Here is a 24,603-nt window from a genome sequence, read left to right on the forward strand (position 1 = left end):
ATTTGTTCCCTGGCTGGGGCACTTCCATATGCAGTAGGTGTAGCTGGAAAAGAAAAAAAAAAAAATCTCCCATTTCTTCTACCTCCTCTGTCCTTGGCAACCACTATTCTACTCTGTTTTTCTTAGTTTAACATTTTTAGATTCCACGTATAAGTGAGATCACATAATATTTGTCTTTCTGTGTCTGGCTTATTTCACTTAGAATAATGTCCTCCAGATTTGTGCATGCTGTCACAAATGGCAGTTATTCCTTCCTTTTAAGTCTGCTTAGTATTCCATTATGTATTTTATATATATATATATATATATATATATCTTTATCCATTCATCCATTGATGGACACTTAGTTTCAATTCACCTGTTAATCAGCCTGCATGTCTTAGGCAATTTTCTTAGGAATAATATAATCTTTTTTTTTGATCATTTAATATGTCTCTGTTGCCTTTACACATGAAATGAAATTTGGCTAGCCTATATAAGTTATGATACTTTACATGTTATATTAAAGAAAAATAAACTCTAAATGGCTTAAACAATAAGGAAATTTACTAGCTCATATAACTGTAAACAGACATAAATAGGGTAAGGTGAAATCTTTATTTTAATTGTATCATCAAGGTGCTGGTTATCTTCTCCCTCCCTCTGTCTTCTGTGATGTCAGTTTTATCCCCAAAACTTGGGTTTGTTATAGTTATAAAAAGATGACTCCTGGTTATACATGCCTTCTTTTTACATGAGAGACTAGATCAGTTATGGTCATATGATACAGATCACTCTGAACCATTATCTGTGGTTGGAGGAATGCAATGTATTGATTGGCTTATGTCTGTTTTCTCCTAATTCTATTGGATTGAGGCAATGTTAGTCACCTCTGATTTCTATGGTTAGACCTAAATCCTCTTATTCAAAAGCTAATATACCCCAATGTATGTAGATAATGTTAATTTTTCATTTTGTAAAGAAAAAATGTTGACAGAACATTTTTATTCCTCTGTGGATAAACACATACACTTTTTTTCTTTTTGGTTTTGATAGTGGTAAGATTTATCCTTTGAAATTGTAGTTAAAATTTTATTTGCTAGACTGATATAGGTCTGTATCTACTGCCATTAATTTTGCCAAGCACGTGGTGAATTCTTTAATTTAGCGTTAGGCCTGAAAAACTTCTGTTCTATCTTTAATATCTTTGATTTTTCTTAAAATTTGTTCTAACACTTCAGGAACATTAATTATTCATGAATTTTATTTTTAATGATTTCTGTTGATCAATTGCTCTTTCATGTTTTTCTTTCTTTCCTCCTTCATTCCTTCCTTCTTTCTTTTCCTTTCCCTTCCTTCCTTCCTTTCTTCCTTCCTTCTGCTTTCCTAGGACAAAATAAATCTTTTCGATCTGATCACTAAAGTTTCTTTAGGTTGTTATTATTATTGAGAAGATTTTTCTTCAATTATGTTTTTGTATTCCATGTTTTTCCACCTATCCCAGTGTTTACCAAGGAATTGTTGAGATATCCTGAGATCTCTTCTGTTTTCAGTCATCTGGCCGTGTAAGAATGACTGACTGTTAAACAGAGTAGGAGCAGGTGAGAAGGAAAATAATAAATGTGATTTAGAATAGAGGTAGGACACCTGTGGGCATGTAGAAAATGGGATCAGGAGCTCTGTGCTGAAGATTTGGAGGTTGTCAACTTATTTGTGAAAGTTGACTTGATGTCTGAGTAGAGCAAGAAAAGAAAAAAAGTAGCCAAGGAGGGAATCTTGAGTAACATGTTTAAACAGTTGAAAAAAAATTAGATATATGAGAAGAAAAAAAAATATTGGGAAAACCCATGTCACAGAAACCAAAGGAGTAGTTTTATTACTTTAATTCATATTGCTTACAAATTGGTTTCTGGACATTGCTTACACACCTAAAAAAATACTGGGTAATGTCCTTAGAGGTGTTTAATCATTTTTTTTCTATTAAAATATTTTTTCTGGTGTACATTTTAATAAACATTTAGTTTCAGAACAATTTCATATCCGCAAAATTATTATTATTATTTTTTTTGTCTTTTTGCCATTCTTGGGCCACTCCCATGGCATATGGAGGTTCCCAGGCTAGGGGTCCAATCGGAGCTGTAGCCGCCAGCCTATGCCAGAGCCACAGCAACAGGGGATCTGAGCCACATCTGCAACCTACACCACAGCTCACAGCAATGCCGGATCTTTAACCCACTGAGCGAGGCCAGGGATCGAACCCGCAACCTCATGGTTCTAGTCGAATTTGTTAACCACTGAGCCATGATGGGAACTCCTATCCACAAAATTATTGCAAAGATGATATAAAGATTTCCTGTGTACTCTACGCCTAGTTCCTCTTTACAGTAGTCTGATATATTTGTCACAATTGGATAAACACAGTTGATACATTATTACAAAGTGAAGTCCATACTTTACTCAGACATCCCTAGGTTTTTCCTAATGCCCCCTTTTTTGGTTGTTGATCCAGGATCTCATCCAGGATACCCACTTACATTAATAGCCATGTCTCCTTAGGCTATTTTTGGTTGTCACAATTTCTCAGACTTCCCCTGTTTCTAATGACCTTGACAATTTCGAGCTTTATTAATCAGTTATCCCATAGAATATCTTTCAATTGGGATTTGTCTGATGTTCTTCTTAGGCTTAGACTGGAGTAATACATTTTGGGAAGGAGACCACAAAGGTAAACTGCCATTTTCATCATATTATGTCAAAACTGAATGTCATTAAAATAATATCACTGTTGATGTTCATCTTAATCACTTGGCTTACAGAAGTGTTTGTCAGTTTTCTCCACTGTGAACTTACTGTTTTTCTCTATCTTTTTCAATATTGCCCTCTTTGGAAAGAAGTCAACCTCCATTTAAAGAGTGGGCAGGTACACTCCACCTCCTTAAGTATAGAACATACATTTACTAATTTATATCAGTATGTATTCACGGACATTTATTTTGTACTTTGGGTTGTAATCCAGTACTACTTTATTTACTTTGTGGTTCAAATTATTTCAGCTTTGGCCTCTGTGACCTCTTTCAGTTGTCTCCTGTATCCCTTTAGTGCATCTTCATCATTGTTTAATTTTTATTTTTTGGCACTTACTTTTTGACACTAAAAGAGGCTTCAGGCACATTTCGCTAATTTCCTGTGGAGTCCTAGAATCAGGCAATTCTCCAAGGAGCCCTAGTTCCTTATATTGGATAATGGTATTAGAAACCAAGATCTGGGTGACAGATATGCTTATTTGTTCTGGAGGCATTGCATCCTGAGCCCTTTCCACTAACAGGACAAAAACATACATATATATTTACATTGACTTTTTTTCATCAGCAATTTGTAGCTTTCCACATATAGTTTTTATACATATTTTGTTAGATTTATACCTAAGTATTTAATTTTTGATACTAATATAGATTTTTTTTTCCTGCATTTTAGGGCTGCACCCACGGTATATGGAAGTTCCCAGGCTAGGGTTGAATTGGAGCTGTAGCTGTCAGCCTACACCACAGCCACAGCAACTTAGGATCTGAGCCTCATCGGTGACCTGCACCACAGCTCACAGCAACACTGGATCCCCAACCCACTGAGAGAGGTCAGGGATCAAACCCTCATCCTCATGGATGCTAGTCAGATTTGTTTCCACTGCACCACAACAGGAATGCCTATAGGTGGTATTTTTAAAATTTCAAATTCTAATATTTATTGCTGATAAAGAGGAAAGCAATTAGCTTTAAATTTTTTTAAATATATTTTTACTAGCTTTGTTGGATATAATTGACATATAACATTGTGTAAATTTAAGGTGTACAACATGTTTCTTTGATGTATTTGCATATTGCAGTTTGATTACTATTGTAGTGTTAGTTAACATTCCATCACATCAAATAATTATTGTTTTGTTTTTGTGTTGAGAATGTTTACGATTGCAATTTTTCTGTGTACAATACAGTACCATTAACTATAATTGCAATGCTGTACCTCAGAACCCCAAAAATTATTCATCTGCTAACTGGCAACTGGCTTTTGTACATTAACCTTGCATCCCAAAACCTTGCTGTAGTTGCTTTTTACAAAAAAAAAAAAAAAAAAAAAATTCTATGGAATTTTTCAATAAAGACAGTCTTATCTATAAATAGAGACAGATCTATTTGTTTCCAGTGTTTACCGTTTTATTTCCAATTCTTTTCTTATGGCACCAGCTAGGACTTCCTGTGTGAAGTTGAGCAGGAGTGGTGACAGGGAACATTCTTACCTTGTTCCTGGTCTTAGGGAGAAAACATCTGGATACTCATTACCAACTATGGTAGCTGAAGGATTTTGTAGAAATCCTTTATTTATTTTTGTTTGTTTGTATATGCACTTAAGTGTTCTTCACTGATTTGGAGAAGTTCCCCTCTACTCCTAGTTCGCTAAGTATTTTTATTATGGTGGAGTGTTGGGTTGTATCTTCTGTGTCAGTATGATCATATGCTTTCCCACCTTTGGTCTGTTGATAAGGTGGGTTATATAGCTTGATTTTTTCAGATGTTGAACCAGTCTTGCATACCTGGAATAATACCACTTAGTTGTAGTGGGTAATTATTTTTATATATTGTTGAATTTGACTTGTTAAGATTTTGGTGAGTTCTTTTGTGTCTATGTTCATGAGATACAAGTCTTGTGATTTTTTTTTTTCTGCTATCTAGTTTTAGCATGTGTATAATGCTAGGCTCATTGAATGAGTTAAGTAGTGTTCCTCTGCTTTTATTTATTTATTTTTTGAAAGAGATTGTGGTGAATTGATATTATTTCTTCCTTTAATATTTCACAGAAATCACTTGTGAAACCATTGGGTTTGGTAATTCCTTTGGAAAAAGTTATAATTATTAATTCAATTTATTTATAGATATAGGACTATTCATGTTATTTCTTCTTATATTTAGATTGTTCTTAATTCTTTGGAAACAGTAAAATATACTTGATTAAATATGAAAATGCCTACAGAGATTGCCTCAAAAGTCACAATGATAGTTCTAGAAAATGGACTGAAGCAGGAAATGGGTTTATTTTTTCTTTTTTTTTTTAATTTTATTTTTTGTCACACCCATGGCATGCAGAAGTTTCCAGGCCAGGGATCCAACCTGTGCCTCTGCAGTAACAGAGCAACAGCAGTTATAACACTGAACCCTTTACTGACTGAGGCAAAAGGGAATCCCAGAAGTGGCTTAAATAAAAAAAACCTGCAGTATGGGAGTTCCTGTCTTGGCTCAACGGTAACAAATCCAACTAGTATCCATGAGGACATGGGTTCAATCCCTGGACTTGCTCAATGGGTTAAGGATTTGGCATTGCACTGAGCTGTGGTATAGGTCTATACCACATAACATTCGATCACATGGATTGGATCCCTCCTTGCTGCTGTGGCTGTGGCATAGGCCAGCAGCTACAGTCCAATTCGACGCCTAACCTGGGAACTCCATATGCCATAGGTGCAGCCCTAAAAAGACAAGAAAAAAAAAAAGAGAGAAAGAAAGAAAGAAACTACAGTGGGAATATGAAGTCAGATTAATAAGAATAGGTCATTGTCTTTACTTTATTTTTGTTTGTTTATATATGTACTTAAGTGTCTGTATGCATCTTCATTTGTTACCCCAAGTAAAAACTTAGATGCTTTTTTCTCTGTTTTGACAGTTGTATTTTGTATTATATTTTATCTTTAATCTTTGCATATGATTTTCTTGGAAATATTTTCTTAGTCATTTAAGATAATTTTCCTTAGTATAACTTAAGTCATTCCATTCCCTGATCACATTCAATTTATATTTATCATTTATTTGACATTGTTTCTCAAAGTTTTATGGGTATTCTCATTAGCAAACGGGTTTTCAAAGGACTGTGTTATTATTAGTATATCTTGCTTAAAGTGAAAGCCATTGTAGTATGGTTTGCAATTTACTTTGGAGTAATAATGGGCTTTTGTGTAAAATGATAATGAATTGGATTTTATTTTTTAGTGTTAGCATTGCAAAAGATATGTGGTCTTTTTTGTCTCAACTAGCATGGGAATAATGAAAATGCTTACTCAAAAAGATAAGAGAAACTATCATAATTTCACACAGATAATGATGTCTTCAGGCACCTAAATACAATGAATGACACCATGAAGCTGTAAGGTGACCAAAAAAAAACATCATTTTCACATTACAATATTTTAAGTACTTGAATATGTGATAATTATCAATATTTTCATAACATTCTATCACATTTACAAACCCACAGGGCATTACCTAAGGCCTCAGCATTCTGAAGCATTTAACACAGTGCCATTTTCTTCAGAATTGACTGTCTGGCTTTCAGTTTGCTGACCAGACTATCTGAACACAGGGGCTGTTTTTTTTTTATCCCACATTACACTTAGCCCAGTGTCCCCCACAAAGTCAGCCTTAAATAGAATTTTTGAGAGGATGGGTGAATTCAAAGATGAATGGAAATTCACATGCACATGTCAGCTGGTGAGTCAAACAATATCTCATTTCAGTGGTACCTTCAATCATCTTTTCCTTCCCTCTTCTGGTCAAGTATATTAGTTTGCTGTTGGCTTCTTTCTCCCTCTACTAATTCTACATGGAGAGCTCACAGATTTTATATAGAGATTGATAATCTAATCTACAGAGCAAATAAACCATCATATTCACAGGTTCTGCCCAACTTCTAGGGAAGTAGCATACAAGTGTACACCAGGGAGGGGGAATCTTGGGCCCATCTTAGAATTCAGCCTGACACAACAGCAAAGGTATTCCTACCATTCCTATCTAATCCATTTTACATCATTATCTTGCTGCTTCCAATTTTATGTAAATGGAGTGTCCACACTTAACTATCTGGGCAAATATGGCCTCCCTTTGGGATATTCTGATTAACCCCTTGACTTTTATTTTTTTACTTAATTGCTTAATTTAGCTTTTTAGGGCCTTGCCTGTAGCATATGGAAGTTCCCAAGCTAGGGGTCAAAACATAGCGATAGCTGCTGGCCTATACCACAGCCACAGCAATACTGGATCCGAGTTGCATCTGTGTTCTGGCAATGCAGAATCCTTAACCCACTGAGTGAGGCCAGGGATTGAACCTGCATCCTCAAGGATACTGGTCAGGCTTGTTGCCACTGAGCCACAACAGGAACTCTGACTTGTTTTATTTTTTATTATTTTCAGTCTCAATTACTTTACCTTTAACCAGACTTTCTTACAAGGCACTCACATTTCTTTTCCTTCTTCCTTTAGAGTCTTTTCCCCAGGTAAAATTTATTCAAACTCTTCCCTTACAAAGACTAACTTTTTATGTTTCCAACTTTTGATAAGAAATTTTTATCTAGTGCCAGGCCTTGACTGTAAATTGTCATGGATCAAAACTATCTTACAAAATCAAAAGTTTACATTCCATTTTTTATTGTCCTAAAGGAAAAGTGAAGCACCTATTTATTCCATAATTCTTTTCAAAGATTGCTTATTGATAGTGAACATAGCATTGTATTTTGTACCAGACAATGGCTTAAACATGGTATTCCTGATCAAAATATGAAAATGAGAAGTATGATGGATGAGTGACAACTGTGTTATCTTTTCCTTCATTCCTAACACCATGTGTAGCTTTTACACATGATGTTCCAAAACTCTGGCACATGCGTAGTTTTCCAGTTTCTGGAAAATGTGAATATGTATATACTTCCTTCATAAATTACATGTTCTGTTGGATAAAATCAAACACCTGAGTATAGAAACAAATTGTAATCAACAATAAGATGATTTTTCACTCCTTTCTATTTAGATATTGTATTAGTTTTCTCAGGCAGCTATAAAAATAATATAACATGGGATAACTTAAAACACAGAAATTTATTTCTCATAATTCTGCCAGCTGCAAGTCCAAGATCAGGGCACCTACAGGATTGGTTTCTTCTGGATCTTTTTCCTTGGCTGTAGGTGGACTTCTTCCTATGTCTTCATATAATCATCTCTCTGTGTATATCTGTGTCCTGATCTCTTCTTGTAAGGACACTAACCATATTGCATTAGGGCCCACACTACTAACCTCATTTAACTAAATTATTCCTTAAAAATTCACATTTCCAAATCATGTCTCATTCTGTGGTTCTGAGAATCAGGACTTCAATATATGAATTTCAAGGCACGGGTGTCTAAGGAGAAGACAGGAATATGGAATATAGTGTAGGAGAAGCATTACTGAGATGAACAAATGTTACCATTTTATAGGCATTGCAGAAGTATATGTAGCTTTATAATTGCCAGTGATAATGTTCTTGGTAGATTGTAATAGGCCATTCAGAGAAACATGTTGAATATTTTCTTGAATTGAGAGAAAGAGGCACAAGAGAAACCATTTGCCAGCATTTTATTTGGTTCCATGAGAATTTGAATTCCAACTCTGCCACGAAGGAAGCCAGAACCCATGGGAATCTTTCGGATTGATATGTGTATTATTTTCAGAATAAGATAGTAACTCACCTGTTATACAATATTATCTTGATATGCATTTTTAATGAATTGGATCTTTCAGTTTATGTGCACCCATCAAACCTAATAGTTCAACCTTTCCATAACCATCTTCACTTCGTATCTGAGAAAACAACATTTTGTTATAAAATTACGCTTTTTGTAACTTATATCTCCAGTTTCTAAGACATGTAAACAGACGTATTATTTGGAGGGCAGCGATAGAAACAAAGTAATCTCTCTGCTAAGGCAAAAGAAACAACTTTCTGAAACAATCCCTGAAGACGCTTTTACAGTATATTAGAAATATTTCTTTTTTGGTCATCTTCTGGCTATGGTGTGAACCAAATTAGTTATTAGTTAAAAAAAAAAAAAAAGTACAAGTCTTACTGGCTACTTGCCCTCAATGGAGAAACATCCTTCTACTCCTAAGCAACAGCAGAAATTAAAATCCTTAAATGAAAAGATGCTATCTTCTCTCATGACTGTTATCCATAATTAGGCATTTGGTCAGGAGTGAGTCTATGTTATCACAGTCCACTCAACTTCTCTCTCCCTTCCCTTTGTTGAATGACTTCCTGACTTATTTTCAGCAGGTACATAATGTTTGGCTCCTATGTTATGTGCAATAACTTTTCATTATCAGATCTCTTCTCCCTACTTTATCAGATCACTTTATTACTGAAATCATGCCTCTCCTAACTTCTTTTTGATGTCCTTTTCACTTTAGGCTACCAGTGGGCAAATTTTCATCTTTTGCCATTTAAGACATTATTTTCACACTCTGCCTGGTAGCTAAATATGCTTAGAAATTTAGGAAAGATCACTTGGACCACTGGGTACTTTCTCATATAAGGAAAACAAAGTACTTGTGTGCTTAGGTGTTGCTTCTGGAGGAATTTTCCAGAGCATTAAGCAGTAAGTACTAACTCTCAGAATGATGTGAGTCTCCAGTCCAATGATGCCAGCTTTCCATCTTGGTAAAGTGGAAGAAGTTTGGGTGGGTTGAATGGGTACCATCTTTGATCTTAGAGGTACTAGGTAGGGCCCTCGTTTATTGCTATATGATATTTTAGTGTAGCAGTTTTAGTGTTAACTTGAATATGTCAGAAGAATTGAAGTTGGAATTTCAAAAAAAATGCATGAATCATTGTTACTTTCAAATTCCAGTTCTCCTCCGTGGTATAAAATATCACATTTCTTTTAATAGATCATAAAATTATTCCAAATTGCCAGATCCAAATGCCAAACAACAAACATCATCTTTAGGAGTAGGGTTAAATTTTACTCTCCAATGAAAAATTCCCAACCCAGAACAGATTTTAGCCAGGCAGTGAGCACAGCTCGCTGGGTGAACCACACAGGCCATGGTGGGTGCAGCGTTCAGAGCCGGAAAGCAAACAGCTGCTGTAGCCTGATTTGAGTTAAAATAGTGTGAGTGTTTAGTCTGGCGCACGGCTTCAGGGGAGATTGGCAGCTGGGTCAAACAAAGTCCTTCCATTGGCTCTCTTCCCAGGCAGCTTCTGCTAGTATTTAGGTACTAGTGCAGTGTAGGGCCTTTCTCAGGCAAAACCTAACATCTGACCGCACCCTCTTCGCTTTTTCCAGAAAAAAAAAAAAAAAAAAAAAGAAGAAGAAAGAAAGAAAGAAAAAAAGCTGCTTTTTCCTCTTTTTCCTTCTTTCGTTAAGATAAATTCTCCAGCAGGCAACTTCTCCCACTAATTGTGTATTAGCCATGTATTTTATCTTGAGAACTGACGCACTGGGCTCTCAACATGGTGTGGAAGGCAGCCTGTTACAGTGCTGGATTCATAAAAGGGCCTTTATGGTTTGTGAAAGAATATCTGTGTGCTTAGGCAGGAAACTTTTTGATCTGCAGAAAAGCCAGAAGACATCTAGGTAAGGCTGCGTATCAAATCTACTTTTTTGGGGGGGAAAGTTGGGCAGCGAGAATGATTCATCACCAGCGACAGGAGTTTGGAGTGTGCCTGATCACTTTGGTAGAAGTTTAAAAGGTACTATTTGTTTGCTTATTTTTTTGTTTGTTTGTTTAAATCTTAAGGGAATACTGTGGTCGGCATTTTTACGATTTTGTTTTCTGCTGTTGCACTGATTATAGTGGATATAGAGTTTTATTATATAGCAAAATCTTTGTAAACTGCCACAGAAAGAAAGTGTATTTAGAAGGGAAATTGACAAGTTTTAAAGAGTAATTGTACAATCATTTGAGAACAGAGGAACACTGCATTAGACTAACAAGGGTTTAATTACCAAAAAAGTTTAATGTTGCTTTGGAAGGAATATTAAGTAAGTTGTCTTTGTCTCTTACTTTTTAATTTTAGTCGCTGATTTAGCCTGTTGGGTCACATTTTTTGTTAGTGCTGAAGGCTGCCATGAATCCCTAATGAGGCCCCTTTGCACATGATTTTGGCACTTGGCCAAAATCAACTTCCCAGCGGCAAGCTTTCTCTAAAGAACCTGGAGCAAAAAAAAAAAAAAAAAAAAAAAAAAAAAATTTATTAGAAATCATGTCTGAAAGCTGCCATAACCAGTTGTGCAGGCATGTCATAATGACTTTATACCATAAATATGAAGCAAGCATTTAAAAAAATTTTCCTCATATTGTTGCCTTGAGAATTATGAATTTCTCCTTGTGGGCACCTAAAATAAGCTGTAACAAGAACAATCTTAGAGGAAAATGTTTACTGATTTTTTTGTTTTTCTCAGAAGACCAGAGTAGGGATGGTTATCTCACTGAGAAGTATACAGTACGAAAGGGTTATTCAAAACACTTCAGAATAAATAAAAGATGAATTCTTAAAATTGTTAATCTCTGTAAGTAATACTCAGTGGACAGTAAGTAATGAAGTTTTCTAGAAGTTTCAGTGTGAGCACAATTAAGCTTAACATTTTTAAATGAGATTTTTATATATTTTAATACCATGGTGTTTAGCATTCTAAAACATATTAGAAGTACTGTATAATTTTAAAAAATCTATTAACACCTTGATAGTATTTATAACAAATGTTTTAATAGAGGTGCTTGATATATAAGCATGACCGAATAACTTTAAATAATTGTATTTAATTGCTTTTTCACAATAAAAATGATGATTTTTTTTGAAATGAAAGGAATGCTGAAGCTCAAAGTCACTTTCATCTAATTTTTGAAGCTGTCAATTTTGATTTTATTATAACTGAATTTTGTCTTGTAAGCTGATACATTATTTTATACTCCAATATTTTGAGTTAAATTAACAAGTTGCAATGAAGTACCTTAATAATCTGATATTAACAACCTCAGATTTTATATAACCATTTTCAACAATATCTTTAGATATTAAAAATAGACACACTGCAGAGAATTTAAAAGCAGAAAAGTGGGATCTCGGTTGCTCTGATTTTTTTTCTTAAGAAATCCTGTTATCACTATACTACATGCCATTTTTGCCTCATAGATCAGTCGATGGTAACCTAGAGTGAAACTTTATTTTTTCACTTTAAAGTAATCGTCTTTCTCTTTAAAAATGTTGATGATGTATTCTTTAAAGAAACATGAGTTGGAGCTCTCTTAGTAGGTATGTTTTTCATATATTTATCACTATACTTAGTTTCACTTTTTTACTTACTGAACAATGTAAATTGTTGCTACTTGGGGTCATAGAAAAAAGTGAAATTTAAGTAAATTTTAGCATTAGGAAATGCATCTTGATCTCCTTTAGATCAATTTGTGTATTTATATAATTTATGTATGTATAAAATATTTTTTGTTATTGCTGTTGACTGAATCTTGATATTGTATTTACCTTGCTATTAGTTGCACTGAGGTATAGGGTGCTTGAAGTTACTATATCAGTCAACATTAAAATACAGTATAAATGGGGAAAGGCAAATACAGAGCTGCTATTTGTAGAAATTTACCTGCATAAGTTCTATAATTCTATTTGAGTTCACAGTTGAACTCTCATTTGATGTAATCTTTGATACTCTTTGAAAAAGAAGTCAACATATGAGGTAGACATTTCAAAATTTCAGAAAAGCAGGAATATTTTTATCATTTACTGTCTTCAAACAGGTGCAAGAAAAATAAGATTGCTTCTTCACAGAGTTCTTGCTTAAAAATTATTTTTGAATTGTATTTTTATAGTTTTATTTTAATCCTATCTCACAAATGCATAACATTGTCTTCTGTTTCCATTTTTATTTTTTGATTATTTTACCTATCTGCAATTGATAGAATATTTATCCTAAAAATACTGAAAAATGTTTCTACTGATTTTAGCTGTTGTTGTTTAAGGTTTTTTGATTAATTAGAGGCCATAGCAAAATAAATGTCATAAAATATAAAACTTTTATAGTGCGCAGTCATGTGTTTTTTTTTGAGTTGGAAGAAACTTAATTAAAAAAATTGATAAGTATTTTTGAGTTGAAGTAAAACAAGTAAGTACTGAGGAAAATTTAAGCTGTACTCTACTGAAAAAGCTAAGAAATATACTTTCTTTTGCTGTAGCTATGAATTGTAATCGAGTATTTCGAAAGTGTAGGCTTTTTGGCAGAATTATTACCTAATTTTCCTTTGGGGACCATAAATGCAAAACACTGATTACAATTTTTCACTGAGTTGACATTTTAAAACAATATTCAGCATACAATTACTTTAAAAAATATTTCAGTGTTTTTGTTAAATTTATTCGCGAAGGGCAGTTTGAATAATTTGCTTTATTCATCATTTTTTCCAGTCCTTTGGAAATATGAAAATCTATTTCACTTTACAATATGGAAACTACTTCATGCACTCTTCAGAGAAAGTAAAATTCATTTGTAGTTGTCAATTTAGATTATTGAGCCTTTACAACTTTAAATGTGAGAGTGCTTTAATTTGTTTGTTTTAATTATGCAACAGGCACAGAAAATGCTTTCTTTCCCCCACTTAAAAGAGATATTAAATAAGTATAAAATTTAATTCTCATTGAAAAGAAAACTTTAAAACTGTAGTATTTTACCTAAAACTTTTAAAACATGAGAAGTGTTACAACAGGGCATTTTTGCTAAGCATTTTATCATTTAAATGAAATGCTTTGTTCTCAATGGGAAATTCCAGCACGAGATAAATGTATTGCTACATTAGACAGAATATAGTTATTGAATTTCAGCACAACTGCAGTGATCTCTGCTGTAAAAAATGAATATATGTGGGATGATCTTGGATTTGCAATAGAAAAGTAAATGGTGAAGCACGTGAGGCAGGAACCTTTGTTGTATTAGCGAAAGTATGTGCTAAAAGTGAAGAGATACTTTTCATGTAAACAGCCGATAATATTTTGTCATTCAGTTAATACAATAAATCTTGAGCATTAATACAATTAAATCTTGAACATTAAAAAATGAATTGTAATTTATAAATACATTTGTAAGAATCTTCCCATAGAAGTAACTGCAGTATTTTATTTTTACGAGATGAAAAACTCATATTTCCAAGCAGCTAATGCGTTAACTGTAACTTAGATATCCAAGTCATTTTTAAATGCTGTGCTTTGATTTAAATACAATTAATATCAAATAAAAACATAATGTTCTCTGGTTTTGTCTTTTGCATGTAAAAGAACGGTTGATTTGCACTTGTTGCATTTTTTACTTCATATTGGTTAAATTTTTCAATGGTCATAAAGTAGATATTGCCAGTTGACACGGTTTTTAAACATGGTAGGGTTTCTTTTATAAGCAACCTAACCTATTATATATTTAAATAATTACGATTTATACCTAGCTGTATATTCTTCTCTCAAAGTCAAGGTCATCAGAGTGTCTTTTTCTGGCACTCAAATTTTTTTCTAAAAAATCCTTTTGATTTTAGTTTTAGTTTATGTTTGTAAACTTTCAGTTTAGTTTTCTCTTGTGTGTGTGTGCAGGTATGTCTGCTAACCTGAGTATCTGCCTGTATCCTGAGAGATCTGTCTTATGGGCATGGGCTGGAACTGATAGCAGTGGACCCTAAGATTATTCTTATTCCGTATTACTCTGAGTAAACAAAGATTTTGCCTTTCTTATTGAAAGCTTGTCTATATATGAATCCATATAGACAGTCACACCAAATCTAATGCTTTTGATCATTTAAAGCACTGATTATTCTGCATGAGTTGGTGGTCATTTGCATGTTTGTGTAGTGATTCTAAATATTTGATAATTACTAGTTTTAAAGGTTTACTAACGTATAGAAAAGTGGAATGTCATCATTTGCTTAAAATTATTAATATTTACTAATTTTAGAACTGCCTCCACTTTACTATTGTTGCAATGTTACCTCTCCTTAAAAATACCATAAAACTAAGTCGTGCCTTACTTTCTATTCCTCCCATTAACTTAAAAGGTCCATATGTGTATGGGGGTGGGGGGGGTGCTTGAAAATATTTCAAAAAAAATTCTCTCCTGTAATTATTGACTACTATTTGCAGAGATTTTGAAAGGAATGATTGTGTATTTTTTGAATGTTTGTGTAAATGTGAGGACTACATGGGCTTTCTGTGGACTTCAGTTAAAAAACTAAAATAGAAAATAAGATTAAGATTAATGACATGGTGTATTTTTATAGCAACTAATTACAACTTGCTATTCATACATAAACAACAAACTGGAAAGATACACAGTGGGCCTGAGAGCAGCCTTCATTTACTTTTCACTTAAGAACTGCTGGCAGAGTGGTGGCAAAGGGATGATTCTGCTCCTGTTTGTATGATCTGTGATGTTTCAGGTCCATGCAATCATTTCCCATGTTTAAATTCACTAGTCTTGCTTCGGAGCCCCTATTAACACACACCTCAGATGTTTTTACAGAGAGGGGTTGCAGAACACACTCTTTCTTGTTGTTCACTGGAGGGTCTGTAACTGGGGTTTCGTTGGCAAGGCCGTGTTCTTCTCTGTATAGTGATGTTTTTAAAAATCACAATTTGGACTGGTCAGCTCTATCAGTTGGCCAAATCAGCATAATAACCAAGCCAACTCATCCTTAACAAGGATAATTAGTTTTTCATTCTTCCCTAAACCTGGGCACTTTCCTGAAGAATGCGGACAGTTGTGCATGAAAGGTTGAGTTGCTGCAAACTGTAAACCCATGCATTCTACTTGAGAATTAATAAACTGTGTTTTGTGATGAAAAGAGTTTATATCAATATATGTTGTGTCCAAAATATTTAAACATGGATAGAAACAATAACCCTGACAGTAAATTTGTGGGATTAACTTTATTATCATTTGATTTGAGATGTCATCTGCAAATTCCTTTTTAAGAGCATTCTTTAAACATTTTTCTATTATATTCTTCACGAGGCATAGTGCTTTAGATATGAATTTTTGTGCGAGTGGTGCAGTTTTTGAAAGTTTACATGTTTGTTGCCATTGCTTGTTCTGTAGGATGCTGACCTGATCACATGTTCTTTCTTCTCCATTCCTAGGGCCCATTCATAAATATTCTCTAGAGAGTTTTTTTGTTTGTTTGTTTGTTTTTCAACGCCAATTTTAGATACATTCAGGTAGCTTGGCAGTCAGAAAGGTTGGGGCACAGAAAACCCCTATTCAAATGTGAATTAGCTATTTCTAAAACATATTCTATTGTCAGGAAATGAATCAACAAGGATATAGAAACAAAGAATGATTTGTAATTTTGGCAGATGAAACAGAGCAACAATCAGTTCACAATATTTATAGAATGATAACATTATTGTATTGACATATTTCGTGCCAACAAATTTAATTTGAAAACGGCTATTTGTTACTAGAAGACAGTCATTGACTTTGGTAATCAATAGATCAAAATGCCTGGTATAAGAGAAAAGGCTGACTTATGGAATGAATTGGTCTTAGATAAAATGTAAGCTGCTAGGCTACCTCATATCAGGAATTTAATTTTCAATACCCAGATCATTAAATATGAATGTAATAGTTTTGCATATTTTCTATCATTAGAATTAGCCATGTCTACCTATGAAATGTGTTCCCTCCTCTTAGATAAGTAAATAACTTAAGAGTAACCAAATATCTCATAGTTTCCAGTTTCTATTTTAAAGTCTATTCAAGATGAAACTTGTAATAACTAAATCATAAAACGGTCTGGATTAATAGTGAGATGAGGCTATATAGCCCACAATGAAATTATATATATAAAGCACAGGTGTTTACTAGTATTTGTGTGGTCAGATATAAAAATTGAATTGCAGGTAGAGTTCCTTTCTCACTTGAGAAAAGTGCAGTTAAAAGTAATTTACAGATTGCAAAATGCACAGCTGCTTTCTTCTAACTAAATTTCACAGAAATGAGCTAAATTATAATGGGTTTAAAAGTCACTACATTTTAATGGCTTTTAAATTGGATTGAAAGCATCATTACTAGGTTTACTAGATAAAAGGAACGAATACTTATGAGTACTTGGAACAATCTCTGCTTAGGTGTCAGCGGAACCATTAAGGTATTGAAAATTACAACCAGATCAAAATATACAGTAGGTTTGTGAAAACGGAATGTGTAGATACTGTCTATGCACTCTATGCCTTTATGCCATTTACATTACATACTCCCTGGCAACATGCAAAATGATTCAGCTATAGTCAGAAAAATGTATGTGTGTGTGTGCGCATACTCAACAAGATGATGGTGTGTGTGTGTAAGCGATCTTTATGTTTTCTTTATCTAGTGGTAAGGAAAATATCAAGAGTAAGATGTATATACATTGGTGAAAATAGGGAATACTGGTAAGCTGTTTGTGTGTGCGTGTGTGTGTGTGTACACATATATATACATCTTTTTTCAGATTAATTTTGTTTTTTGTTTTTTGGGGCCGCACCTGTGGCATATGGAAGTTCCCAGCTGGGGGTCTAATCAGAGCTACAGCTGCTGGCCTACGCCACAGCCACAGCCACAGCAATGCGGGATCCAAGCCACATCTGTGACCTACACCACAGTCACAGCAATGCCAGATCCTTAAACCACTGAGCGAGGCTAGAGATCAAACCTGCATCCTCATGGATACTAGTCAGACTCATTACCACTGAGCCATTCAATGGGAACTCCCCAGATTACTTTCTATTGTAAGTTATTAAAAGAAAATGAATTTTGTTCAATGTCTTGTGCAGTAAATCCTGCTTATCTATTTTATATATAGTAGTGTGTTATATGTTAACCCTATATTCTTTTTTCTCTCTTTTTTTTTTTTGCTTTTTTGGGCTGCACCTACAGCATATGAAAGTTCCCAGGCTAGGGGTTGAATTGGAGCTGTAGCTGCTGGCTTACACTACAGCCACAGCAATATAGGATCCAAACCATGTCTGCAACCTATACCACAGCTCACGGCAATTCCATATCCTTAACCCGCTGAGGAGAGCCAGGAATCAAAACTGCATCCTCATGAATACTAGATGGTTCATTATTGCTCAGCCATGAGGGAACCCCAAAGTCTTTAAACCATTTCGAGGTTTTTGTGGGTTTTTTTGGTATATGGTGTGAGGAAGTGTTCTAATTTCACTGATGTACATGAAGCTGTCCACCTTTCCCAATGCCATGTTCTGAAGAGACTTTCTTTCTTTTCTCCACTCTACATTTTTTGCCACCTTTATCAAACATTGATTGACTGTAGGTATATGGGTTTCTTTCTGGGCTCTGCCATCCATTCCATTGATCTATATGTCTTTGTGCCAGTACCCCTCTGTTTTGGTTACTATAGCTTTGTAGTATTGTCTGAAGTTTGGAAGGGTCATGCCTCCAGCTTTGTTCTTTTTCCTCAGGATTTCTTTGGCAATTTTGAGTCAGTAAAGATTTGTTCTTGACCAGGTTTCCTTGGGCTTGAAATAGACTTCTTCCCTTTGTAGTTAGGAATAGCCAAGCTTTTCTAAACTTCTGGGAAGGCATGTTAATCACTGAAGGAAGAAGGCGATGGGGAAGATGAGGGATTGCAGTGGACCAGGGAATTAAAGGGCCTAGTATTTGCTTTCCTAAGTATATATCTAAAAGGACTCAAAAAAAATTGACCTTGGGGAGTAATTTAAAAACTGACTCATCAGTAACAAGTATCCTGATAGAACCCTTTTTCCTGTCTGCAACCTTTTTTGTTCAAGTTATTGACTCCTGCCATTGAAAGTGTTATACATGACCAGTCATTGTTGCAGTGGTTCAGGCCCTGTGCAGAGATCTTCATGTATCTCATCTCTCTTAATTCTTCAAATAACCATAAAGGTAGGGATAATTATCTATTGTACAGATGAGAGTTCTTACCTAATTTTCATGGAGTTCCTGGCCTAGGAAGTGTAAAATATTAGGATTTGAACCTGTTTTAATGGTGCTTCTCACCCATGCTATTATCCAGTGCACTACATATTTAATGATCTTGATCCTGAGAGTGTGAAAACCATTAAATACAATCCTCTGATTTAAATGCTTTTTTTTAACAGTTGAAGAAGCAAAGTTCTGAAAGTATTAAAAATCAGTCATACATGGAGAATAGTGACAGATAATTTATACTGTATGTATTTTTAATATTTGAAGTACATTTTAAATTTTTTTATATTTTTCCTGTCTTTTTGCCATTTCGAGGGCTGCCTCTGCAGTACATGGAGGTTCCCAGGCTAGCAGTCCAATCGGAGTTATAGCCGCCGACCTACTCCAGAGCCACAGCAACATGGGATCCGAGCCGCATCTGCAACCCACACCACAGCTCACGGCAATGTCAGATCCCCAACCCACTGAGCAAGGCCAGGGATCGAACCCGCAACCCCATGGTTCCTAGTCAAATTTGTTGACCACTGAGCCACGACGGGAACTCCTTGAAGTACTTTAATGTTGTTTAAGTTAAGCAATAGCCAGTGACCAACAGAATATTTTTGGTCATAAGAATTTTTTCTCCAGAAAAAAATGATAATATATATGGGCATTGCTTGCATTTCTAATATGAGGCTCTTGCACATTGGTGGCTTAAATATTAAGAGCTGTGCTGCAAATGGCATTATTTCATTCTTTTTATGACTGATATTTCCATGTATATATGTACCACATATTCTTTATCCATTCATCTGTCAATGGGCATTTAGGTTGCTTCCATGTTTTGGCTAGTATAAATAGTGCTTCTGTGAATAATGGGGTACATGCACTTCTTTAAATTATAGTTTTCTCCAGATATATGCCCAAGAGTAGGATTACAGGATCATATGACACCTCTATTTTTTATTTTTTTAAGGAAGCTTCGTATTGTTATCCACAGTAGCTGCACTAGTTTACATTCCCTCCAACAGTATAGGATAGTTCCTTTTTCTCCACACTCTCTCTAGCATTTATTATTTATAGACTTTTTGATGGTGGCCATTCTAACTGGAGTGAGGTGGTATCTCATTGCAGTTTTGATTTGCATTTCTCTACTAATTAGCAATGTGAAGCATTTCTTCATGTGCCCATTGGCCATTCATATGTCTTCTCTAAAGAAATATCTATTTATGTCTTCCGCCCATTTTTTTGATTGGGTTGTTTTCTTTTTTGACATTGAGTTGTATGAGCTGTTTGTATATTTTGAAAATTAAGCCCTTGTCAGTTGCAAATATTTTCTCCCATTCTGTAGGTTGGAATATTATTCAGCCATAAAAAAGAATGAGATAATACCATTAGTAGCAACATGCATGGACTTAAAGATGATCACACTAAGTGAAGTATGACAGAGACAGAAAGTCAAGTATCATATTGTTTATATGTGGAATCTAAAAAATAAATATACAAATGAACTTATTTACAAAACAGAAATAGACCTGCAGACATAGAAAATAAATGTACCGTTGCCAAAGTGGAAAGCCAGGGGAGGGGTAAATTAGGAGGCTGAGATTAACATACATCACACTACTGTATGTAAAATAGATAACCGACAAGGAATTATACACTGGGAACTATACTCAATCCTTTGTAATAACCTATAATAACCTGAATCACTGTGCTGTACACCTGAAACCAGCACAATACTGTAAATCACCTATACCTCAATAAAACAAACAAACAAACAAACAAGCTGTGGGATAGCATAATGAGGGTGGGAAATATACTCTTAGGAAATGTCACTAGCTTATTTTAACATATGTGTTATTATTACCAAAAAAGTACAAGAATCGTAGAGGTGCAGTCATTTTTCATTGTGGTCGTCAATAACACCCAGTGCTTTGGAGCAGAATACTGTTAGGGCATCCCATAGAAGCAGAGACTCAACACCTCCCAAAGTGCTTCATGGCTCTGAAGTAGTATTCCCACTAGATGATGGTGTCTCCTTAAGATTCGCAGTATTTCCATATCATGGGCTATGTAGACAGAAACTTGGAACTATATTACAGACCAATTGTGGATGGATGTTTTAAAATTAGATTTCTAACCTCTGTTAATAAGACTTAAAAAAGAAATAAGGATATGAGCACAAAATACATTTTACAAAATTGTTTATTTTATTTCAGTTAAGTTTATGTAATGTTAAATATTATTTTTCAGAATGGCTTGATGAACACTGAAAAATTTGGTCCCAAATTACTGTTGCAACACTCAGGTGTTTGATGCATTGACTTTTAGAGCTGTGGTCACTCATGCTCTTTCTTTAAGTCTCTTATTTTATGTAAGAGAAAATGGTGACCTAGAGAAAAATAAATGGTTTTTCTTCTCATGATTATAATACTAGTACCTGGAAAGTTGGCTTTGAATATAAATCTTCCTTCTGGTTTCTTTAAATAAGGGCTTCTTACCCTGTAAAGTCATTTATATCCAGCCAGCAAATGTCCTGTGTTTCTCTTTCTAAAACATTAGCAGTATGGAAACAGAATAGAAGGGGGCATTTAGCTTCATTATTAAACATGGAAAAGACTAATAAAAAAGTATATATAATTGAATATAAACTTGCCCATGTATTATTGTTTCTGTAAAGTCACATTATTAAAAGTTTCTAGTTTGTAATTTCATCCTTGATTTATATGCTAGGGCACTCTGATCCTTTAATGAGTTTTGTTGATATGTCTACTATGTATCCTTTGTAAAAAATTAAAGATAGTCCTTTGAATTTTTTATTTCTTAACTTAACATGCATGATTCTTAACTATACAGCTGGGTGAATGTTTTACATATGTCTAAACATATGTAATCATACTCATGGCTACATGTAATCCTCTCTCAGATCAGGATGTAGAAATTTCCAGCACCCCAGAAGATTATCTGATTCCCTACAGATGTCTACCACAATGGATTAAGTTTGCCAGATTAAGTTTACTGTTCTATTTATATGAAATTAAATTAAGTAGACTCACACAACCCATATACATTTTTGTCTGGCTTATGTTACTCATCAGTTTGTCCATGTTATTTTTCATACATCAATAAGCTGTTCTTTTTATTGCGATGTAGTGTTTTTTATGTGAATATAGCACAATTTATTTACTCATTCTACACTTTTTGATTATTTCCAGTTGTCTTTTTCCGTGACTTTTAAAATTTAGATATGGTGTCAAAAAAGGAAAGTCAGTTTTTCTCTCTGGTAGATGAAATATGAAAATAGAATCACTTTAGTTAAAGCATTAAAAATAATGATTGCTGTTATCTGCTTTATATAACTGATTCATGCATATTTGAACTACAGGGAACAAGGTCTCGATACTACCATTATTAATGGAAATATTTCCTGAAAATAAGAATTAGTGTGTATTATTCCAAGTAGTCGCTAAAGAATTATTACTAAAGTATTCGAATGTTTAACCATCATTCCTTTGCTTGTGTTATTTAATATATATGTAACCATAATTATAGCTTGGCCCACATACACATCTTTTTAAACTCAATTATCAATTTTTTAAAAGTCCTTATGAATTGCTGGAATTTTCCAGTGTAGAACAAAATAAATTAAGCCATTGTCTTTGACAAGAATAATTTGGAGTGATTCTGAATGTGTTTAAACTCATAATTTCATATATGAACAAAATAAGATGCAATATTTTGACATTTAGAATAAAGATTCCTTTGAAAGTCATGGGAATAGTTTTTCAGAGATTTTTGTTACCATTTCCATTATTTTTGTTATTGTTGCTCCACAGTTCCTATGATTCTGTATTCAAATTTAAGGTGATTTACTCTACCAGGAAAGCATGTATGTTACTAATAAAAATTGAAAAGTTATTTATTATTATAAAATAAAGGAAGAGTAATTGATAATTAGATGTCATTAGCAAACTCAGCTATGGAGTTATTTATGAGCTTCCATTGAGTACATCCCCCAGTGCTGATGAATATCCTTGTTACATTGGCTATATTGATGAATCATCTGGGATTGTCATTTGGTATTATTTACACTTGCTAATCAGCAACTTGAAGTAAAATAAATAACATTAAAGAAGTATTTTAAAATGTAGTTTACAAAGCCCTTTCACATAATATACACATCAAGGCTAGGAGGGAGAAGACATCACACTCCCCAACCCCGAACAGTGAAATAATTAGTATCCTATCGTTAGCCAAAGACTGATTTATGACCTGAACTGGGATTTTTTTTTTCCACTCTAAATCTATTATGTCTTATTATAAGAAACTACATTTCTGTTAATAATGGAACCCCATTTAAGAGGTCCAGGGTGAACAATTTACTACAATTTTTCCAAAATCTTTTTTAAAACTGATTTTATTTATATAATACAAAATTCCCTTTTAATCTGGAAATTTATCAACACTAAATAATGCTTTGTTTTTACAGATCTTTTAGGGGTTATATTTTAAAGACATTATAGCCCCTAAAAACAGTAGTACCACTTTCTAGTATTTTTGTTTTTATACAACCAGTCCAAATTTGGCCAAAGTCAATGATGTTTTTTATTATTTTTGACAACCATACAGTGCCTGATAATGATTCCATTTTTGACATCAGCTGGCAGTAAGCTTCCCTCTCAGATGAATTCATTGATGACCTGTTCTCCATTCAGACATGTAATGGACACTAGAAAATTCCACTGGTGTGTTTCTGCTTAATTAGATGTATTTGCATCTAATAGGAAGAGAAGATCAACTTCTGGCAATGATTTTTTCCCCATATTTTATTTTAGATATTAAATACATTTTCAACTGTCTACAATGTCTGAAGGCCTCTGAAGAATCTAATGTGAACATTTTTTTTTTTTTAAATGACAGGGATCTACTGTATAGCACAGGGAACTATGTTCAATATCCTGAGATAAACCATATGGAAAAATATATATACACTGAATCGCTTTTCTGCACTGCAGAAATTAACACAATGTGGTAAATTAACTATACTTAAATTAAAAAATATGCTACTTTTTCATACTACCATGCTATGTATCTTTGGCTTTGCAAAAATATGATTGACTTCAAAGTCCTGTTGTCTTTGAGTTCCCATTGTGACCCATTGGAAAAGAAATCGACTAGGAACCATGAGGTTGGGGGTTTGATCCCTGGCCTCGTTTAGTGGATTAAGGATCCGGTGTTGCCACGAAATGTGGTGTAGTCACAGACACGGCTTGGATCCAGCATTGCTGTGCCTCTGGTGTAGGTTGGCAGCTACAGCTCCAATTCGATCCCTAGCCTGGGAATTTCCATATGCTGTGGGTATGGCCCTAAAAAGACAAAAAAAACCCCAACAAAGTACTGTCCTCTTTAACTCAATATGTCACCTTATAGCAATTGGCCTTTTACTGACCCATGAAAATAGATGGAGTTATTCTGATCTCACTGTGGAGAAGGTCAGGTTACAGGTTAGGTTTGAGAACAGCAGAAGGAATCACCTTAGAGGAAGAAGTTGATTTTTAAAAAGCAAATGTTTATTTACATTAAGTTCATCAGAAATAGGTAGAGATGAGGATGAAACAACTGCAGAATTTCTTCAGGATATTTTTAAATCGCCTCCTCTTAGGTATCCTTGTCTAAATAGGTTAACTTTATAGCCATTTCCCCATGAAGAATGCATCAGCTTTCCTCTAAACCACCCCTCCTTGTTTATTCTTCAGTTACCACACGCCTATTTTCTTGTTGTAATATTTAAGCAATTTTATCTTAAATATTTCATAATATTTAGTTCATCTGCCCTTATTTCTGTCTTCTTGTA

At 34.2% G+C, this 24,603-nt stretch overlaps 1 protein-coding gene across 7 annotated transcripts in view; it reads left to right on the forward strand.

Annotated features, from left to right (window-relative positions):
- LOC106508546 overlaps positions 1-24,603 on the forward strand; it is a 593,953-nt gene that overhangs the window by 402,012 nt on the left and 167,338 nt on the right. For 2 of the 7 annotated variants that reach the window (XR_002338157.1, XR_002338160.1), the window contains exon 1: positions 7,087-10,522. The exons of 3 other annotated variants lie outside the window; for them this stretch is intronic. The gene's annotated coding sequence lies outside the window, so the exon portion shown is untranslated. Of the gene's footprint in view, positions 1-2,662; positions 3,482-7,086; positions 10,523-24,603 lie in introns of those variants that run through there. 2 more of the 7 variants (XR_002338155.1, XR_002338159.1) reach the window with 2 other exon arrangements.

The sequence above is a fragment of the Sus scrofa genome, chromosome 13 (genome assembly GCF_000003025.6).
Source record: "Sus scrofa isolate TJ Tabasco breed Duroc chromosome 13, Sscrofa11.1, whole genome shotgun sequence".
Classification (NCBI taxonomy): domain Eukaryota; kingdom Metazoa; phylum Chordata; class Mammalia; order Artiodactyla; family Suidae; genus Sus; species Sus scrofa.